Raw genomic sequence first — 6016 nt, 5'->3', positions numbered from 1 at the left:
ACGTGCTCACTGAATGTCTCAGACAATGGAGTACAGGTGCTAGAGGTGTTAGAGGTTCTGTAATAGGAGGTAAGCCCCTACAAGGGATGTACCACCGAAACATAACCAAAGTGGGAGATATCAGGAAATCCTACCAATGGCTAGACAAACCTGGACTGAAGGACAGCAAAGAGGAAGTCTTCATGGCTGCACAGGACCCCAGGTGCAAGGACCCCAGGTGCAGACTGTGAAAAGGGGCCCCTGAGACAATCCAGCACATAACTGCAGGGTGTAAGATGCTGCCAGGGAAAGTTTACATGGAGCGCCATAGCCAAGTGGCTGGAATAAATGTAAGGAAGATCTGTGCAGAGTATGGGCGGGAAAACCCCCAAGGTCAAAGTGGAAACACCCCCAAATATGGTAGAGAATGACCGAGCCAAGATCCTGTGAGACTTCCAGATACAGACGAACTGAATGGTCATGGCAAACCAATCGGACATTGTGCTGGTGGACAAGCAGAGGAAAGCTGTTGTGGTTGACATAGCAATACCAAGTGACTGCAACATATAGGTTTTTTTTCACATTAACCACAGGACGTGTCAAAAAAAGCTAAATATAGCTACTAGCACATCACTTTTTGACAATTAACAGAGAGAAAAAAAGAACCCCCACCGCTCCCCTCTTTAGTACACTACTCAAATAAATTAAAGGAACACTTTGTAATCAGAGTATAGCATCAAGTTAATTAAACTTCTGGGATATTGATTTGGTCAGGTAAGTAGCAGAAGGGGTTGTTAATCAGTTTCAGCTGATTTGGTGTTAATTAAATTAACACCATGTGCAGTAGAGGGGCAACAATGAGACGACCATCAAAACAGAAATGGTTTTACAGGTCGGTGCCACTGACATTTTTAACCCCTCCTCATCTTTTCTGACTCTTTTTCACCAGTTTTGCATTTGGCCAGGGTCACTGTCACTACTGTTAGCATGAGGCGCTACCTGGACCTTACAGAGATTGCACAGGCAGTCCAACTCCTCCAGGACGGCACATCAATACGTGCCATTGCCAGAAGGTTTGCTGTGTCTCCCAGCACCAATCTCAAGAGCATGGAGGAGATTCCAGGAGACAAGCAGTTTACTCCAGGAGAGCTGGACAGGGCCGTACAAGGTCTATAACCCACCAGTAGGACCGGTAATCTGCTCCTTTGTGCCAGGAGGAGCAGAGGATCACTGCCAAAGTCCTACAAAATGACCTCCAGCAGCCCACTGGTGTGAATGTCTCTGACCAAACAATCACTGCATGAAAAGTGAGAATTTCGTCCCCGTAAACCCCCGTAAACTCCCCGCAGATCTGCCTGATTTTCGTCAGTTTTCCGACAATTTGCAACCCGTGCTTGTCCGCGTTTGTCGTGCCACAAATTGTCGAAACGGACTCTGACGTATGTGGAGAGTGATCAGCTGTACTAATGGCCCTAATTAGCATATGAATGCAGCAAACCCCCCGCGCGGCTGGCCAGGTCTGGCTTGAATAACCTACTCAGTATTGGCTGAAACCACTATTCTCAAACAAATGAAATCGCTAGTGATTGGCAGCAAAACCAAACGTGGCCACTGCCAGGCTTTAATTTTCTTACTGAGTATTGGACGGAACCACTTCTTTTTAAACAAGTAAAGTCGCTCGTGATTGGTTGGCATATATATATATTTACAATATAAATTTACATATATATATATTATTCATATATATATATATATATAATATATTTATTCATTCATATGGTGTGTATTTATGTTATCCTATACTACTACACAATTATTATGCTACCACAAGGACATGAATGAATAATTTATACAGGAAATGAACATTTGCCGGGAAGCTGTTTATGCAAAGAAAGAGCTTTATTAAAAACACACACAACTATATACAACGCGTATCCAAACACATGCGTTTCTAAAAATTACAACTCCATGAACGGTCCGTTTGCTTCCTCGGGTTGGAGGTAACTGGCAGCATTCCCTCCAGGCAGGTCCGATGTGCAGACGCCTACTGTGCGTGGCTCTGTACTTCGGCATCGCTTCTAACCGGGACTGCAGCTAACACATAGTTCAGTGAGATCCGGCCACGAAATGGCGGCGACCGTACAAATCCGGAGTTTCCACTTCCTCATCGCTAGCACACTCTGCCTCGCTTTCAGCAGCTGAAAAAAAAACAATGAATCAGCGCACTGCGTATGGACAAAACACATCTATCAATGCACCTGAAAAATAGTCACCAAATAAAGTCTTACCTTCTTTCTTCTGGCCCGACTCCGAGCAGATTGCCTCCGCACACAGCGTGTTGGCTGGCTGCGTATATCTGAAGCTCCTGCGTACCGTCTGAAAATACGTCTTACAGGCAGCTGGAAAACAATTAAATGAGAGCGGTATAAATAAAAAATCAAACGCAAGTCACAGTAACAGGGAAGAAGAAAACATTAAAACAAGTCACTTACACACAATGTCGTCTTTATCAACATCGTGCAAATCTGGACTTGCTGATATGGCTCCCAGCAAATAGGAGGTCACCGCCTCATTGTGAGGCGACAGTAGTCTGTGAAAACAAAATGTAAAGCTATGATCGGTATCTATCCGTATCCATTGCCTTTTACCGCAGAATGAAAGCATATTCTTTAAATCTTACCCTTGCTCCGGTTCATAGCGCCTGCAATTAGTCTCCGAGTTGTGAAGACGGCGTACTGCTTCCTGTGAATCACAAAAAATACACTTTAATAAAGCTTGTTCTTGCAAGGCTACTATTAGCGGTAGCTTAGGCTAGGCTGCTTTTAGCCTAGCAGGCAGTAATCGAACATATATTTACCGCTAGCATCTCTTCTTTGAGTTCGTCTTGTTCGATGCAGAGTCGCCATCACGTCCAAGAGGAGTTTTACCCCCGAAATCCAGACGCTCCAGACCGCCTGCACAAAGCAAAGCATACATCCTCCACTATGGCTGCTCACCGCGCCGCTCTGAGTTTCTTGGAGATCGTAGAGCGCATGCGAGAGATGAACCAGGGTTTCCGCGGATCAATAAAAATAATTAAAAAATCATTCATTTTTTTAAATCAAGGCCTTAATTGGCACTAAAATTATTTAAATATGTTTATCGAAGTATTTATAATTCTTTAATAAAAAATGCTTATAAAAACAATTTCGTCAGATATATTATATCGCTCCAGGCGGAGAAAAAGCTAGAGGATATATATACGTATATATGTGTGTGTGTGTGTGTTTTTACATACATACAGGAGTCATGGAACTGTGCTTACAGATCCTTCATATTTCATGTACACTAATAACTTGTGTACATGGTTCTTGTTGATGGCATTAAAATCATTTCAAATAGCATTAAATTAGAGTCACTCATTCCTGTATGAACCCTGTGAGCGCTTAATTTAATATGACATATTAAAAAAATCCCACCGTCATCCAGCATATGTTCAGTTTCTGCCCAAATATATATTTATATTTTTGTAGATTTTTGTAACGGGGATAAGGATAATTCAAAACTGCTTTTTTTGAATGAACTTGTTCTCTTCTCCCAAACATCTCTTTTCATTCCTGTAATAAGAAGTTTCTTTTGAATGGATTTGATTAAAGTTTAAGTCCCTCGGTATAAAATAAATATTTTTATGGAGATGAGAAATCTGCTTCCTCGTTGGTGAATAACCAATAGTTTGGATCCAATCATTTAAATAAACGGTGTTAGTTTTTTTTTTAATATATAAGAATTATGCTATAATTTCTAGTCATCTAGTCATCATCTGTTGCTGCTATATTTTAATTTGACGAACCGGAATTTGTCGATGTTCTTTTTCCTGTTTGGTGCGATTGCAATTGCGGATCTTGGCCTGGCCGGACCTTATGACCACAGTGTACCAATCTTCTGATGGCTACTTCCAACAGGATAATGCGCCATGTTATAAAGTGAATCATCTCAGACTCATTTCTTGAAACTTTTCCACTTAAGTTATTGTGAATTGAGCATATTGACAGACAACATTTTATTTTTTATCTTAAATGCAATTTTTTTTTTTTTTATAATTACTGCTCTAAATGTATTGCTCTGTCAGCTAAAGATCTGTTTTGGTCTCTATACTTTAATTAAATAAATCAATTCAAGCTAAAATGTAAGAGGCTATACTGAGCCTGATCTCTTTGTATCAGAGATTTTCTTACCTTTTAGAAAAATGTCACTTGGAGTAAAACCCCCCCTGCAACCCTGATTTGCATTTGTATAGCTCACAGCATGTTCATTTACATGTTAAAGCCTCCCCTAGAATTCCATGGGGGGGAGGCATGGGGGGAACACTGCCTAACAAAGTCCACGTCAATTTCTGACAATTTACGGGAGTTTTCGGCGAAGCCTGCAAATTGTCGTAAACTGCCGCTAACCTGAAGTTCCACGACAATCTACAGTGCCGCATATTGACGAAAATCCCACTTTTCATGCAGTGAATCAGAAACAGACTTCACGAGGGTGGCCTGAGGGCCCGACATCCTCTAGTGGGCCCTGTGCTCACTGCCCGGCACCATAGAGCTCGATTGGCATTTGCCACAGAACACCGGAATTGGCAAGTCCACCACTGGAGCCCTGTGCTTTTCACAGATGAGAGCAGGTTCACCCTGAGAACATGTGACAGACATGAGAGGGTCTGGAGAAGCCGTGGAGAACATTATGCTGCCTAGAAAATCGTTCAGCATGACCGTTTTGGTGGTGGGTCAGTGACGGTCTGGGGAGGCATATTCATGGAGGGACGTACAGACCTATACAGGCTAGACAACGGCACCCTGACTGCCATTAGGTTTTGGGATGAAATCCTTGCACCCATTGTCAGACCCTATGCTGGTGCAGTGGGTCCTGGGTTCCTCCTGGTGCACCACAATTCCCGGCCTTAAGTGGCGAAAGTATGCAGGCAGTTCCTGGAGGATGAAGGTACCATTGATTGGCCCCCACGCTCGCCTGACCTAAATCCAATAGAACACCTCTGGGACATTATGTTTCGATCCATCCGATGCCGCCAGGTTGCACCTCAGACTGTCCAGGAGCTTAGTGATGTCCTGGTCCAAATCTGGAAGGAGATACCCCAGGACGCCATCCGTCATCTCATTAGGAGCATGCCCCGACATGGTCAGGCATGCATACACGACCATACCAATGACTGAATACCATTTTGAGTTGCTGCAATGAAATTTCACCAAAACGGACTAACCTGCCGCATAATTTTTTCACTGTAATTTTTGGGGTGTCTTTAATTCAGCCTTCTGTAGGTTGATAATTTTCATTTCCATCAAATGACGTGGCATCCTTTTGTTCCTAACACATCACCCAGTCCATATCAGTATAAATAAACAGCATTATTATTTTTTTTTGCCACAATGAGATCTGATGTGTTTTCAAAGTGTTCCTTAATTTTTTTTTAGCACTGTATATTCTGCTGTAAAATGAGTCTTATCGGGCTACATTGAGTTTCACAGCCCCCCTCCTCAGCCACGCTCTCTCTATTCCTCTCCTGGTTGCAATCTTCACTCACTGTAGCAGCAACCTCTCCCTCTTTGGTCCTTTGACAGAACGTGTTTATTTTAGGAAGTTTTTTCCGTTCTTCCAGCAAGTCTTTTTTGCTTTTTTTTTTTTTCTGGAATCTGCTTAAGTAGGCTACCTCTTTTTGGTATCCATCGTCCCTACCACATTGTACGTAATGGTTATGCTTATAATCAATGCTCAGGACTACCCATAATTCCAAGTTGTATTGTAAAAAATAAAATTCTCAAATACATTGCTCTTTTAAGGTCTTTATTGCGGTTTGAAACATATTATATGAGTGTATTTTTTACCAACCGTGTAATGAACTATACATAGTTATTAACATTAAAAGTACCACTGTCTGCTGTGCTATTGGGTGTAAGAGCAATTTTTTGCACCATAGCGTTTGCAAAGAGACGTCCTAGTCCACAATTGCGTAGGGGAACCACCAGGTGTCAGTGACGGGGCCCCCAAGAAA

This window comes from Cyprinodon tularosa, unplaced genomic scaffold (assembly GCF_016077235.1).
Source record: "Cyprinodon tularosa strain WSP-4 unplaced genomic scaffold, ASM1607723v1 ctg130, whole genome shotgun sequence".
Classification (NCBI taxonomy): domain Eukaryota; kingdom Metazoa; phylum Chordata; class Actinopteri; order Cyprinodontiformes; family Cyprinodontidae; genus Cyprinodon; species Cyprinodon tularosa.
The sequence above is the reverse complement of the archived record's forward strand: the minus strand, read 5'-3'. Positions refer to the sequence as shown.